Source organism: Colobus angolensis, unplaced genomic scaffold (assembly GCF_000951035.1).
Source record: "Colobus angolensis palliatus isolate OR3802 unplaced genomic scaffold, Cang.pa_1.0 Scaffold443, whole genome shotgun sequence".
Classification (NCBI taxonomy): Eukaryota; Metazoa; Chordata; class Mammalia; order Primates; family Cercopithecidae; genus Colobus; species Colobus angolensis.
In genome coordinates this window covers 550648-552064 of record NW_012117855.1, presented here as the reverse complement: position 1 = coordinate 552064, position 1417 = coordinate 550648, and positions in this window count along the sequence as shown.

Below are 1417 nucleotides of genomic sequence, written 5' to 3'. Positions count from 1 at the left end.
CAACCTGGAAAAGTTGCACCACAGGAATGGGTGAGCCCGTTTTTTCCTGAGAACAAGAGACCCAGGGTGGCTGCAGAGCCACAGTGCAGGGGCGCAGATCTGGGCAGGGGTGGGCTGGCAGATGGCCACTGGTTCTGTGGCTACACAGCTGCAGGCTACGTGGATTTTTTCTTCCCCAATGAAAATGGGCCTAGAGCTGGGCATGGTGCCTCACGCCTATAATCCCAGGACTCTGGGAGGCCGAGGCAGGTGGATCTCTTGAGTCCAGGAGTTGCAGACCAGCCTGTGCAACACAGCAAAACCCCATCTCTTTTAAATTACAAGAAAAAAAAATTTAGCTGGGGGTGGTGGCGCACTTGTGGTCCGCGGTACTCCGTAGGCTGAGGTGGGAGGATCAGCTGAGCCCGCTGCACTCCAGCTGGGGAGACAGAGCCAGACCCTGGCTCAAAAGAAAAACAAACAAAAAAGACGGACCCTGGAGAGGCCCGGGGTTCCGCCGGGCGTCTTTTCTATTTCTTTACTACAATCTGTTTAAAGAGAAAAGCAAGCGCCCCGCCCCTCAGCGACAGCCCCGGAGTCTCAAGGCCCCGCCCCCACGGGAGCTGCCCCGCCCCCACGTCCAGGACAGTTCCCACGGGGGCGGGGCTCCACACGTGACCCGGGGCAGCCAATTGCGGGGGCGCAGGGGAGGGGCGTGTCCCGCAGAACAAAGGGCCTTTCCCGAGCCGGGCGGGACGGGGCTCGGGATCTGCACGATGCCCACAGGACCGGCACGGCTTGGGGTGCAAAAAGGGGCGGCCACCCACCTAGGAAAGGTCACACAGTGGGGGCACCCACGGGGGCAGGCACCGGAGGGGGTGCCCACAGAGAACAGGGGAGGACGCCGAGAAGTGACCTGGGGGACCATGGGAGGAGGAGAGAAGGGATGACACACGGGCTGGAAGAGGTCACCCTCCACGGAGGGGGTGGTGACGGCAGAGGCGCCCGCAGGAGCTGGTGCCAGTGAGGCTGACCCCAGGAGGGGCTGACACTGAGGCAGCAACTGAGCAGGCAGGGGTGCAGCGAGGTGCCAGCCTGCCCAGGAAAGGAGGCGCCAGCAGCGGGGGCCCTCCTGGGGTCCCAGTCCTGCTCGGCCCCACAGCTCAGCCCCAGCGCCTCCAGCCAGATCCTAGAGCCACGCCTGACACGGGTTAAGGGTCTCTGCTCTCTGATACGCATTTATGTGTAAAACAACAGGTTGGTAGTATCAACACCCAAAATAGAAATTTCTTTTTTTTTTTTTTTTTTTTGAGACAGTCTCGCTCTGTCGCCCAGGCTGGAGTGCAGTGGCGCGATCTCGGCTTGTTGGACGCTCCGCCTCCCGGGTTCACGCCATTCTCCTGCCTTAGCCTCCCGAGTAGCTGGGACTACAGGCACC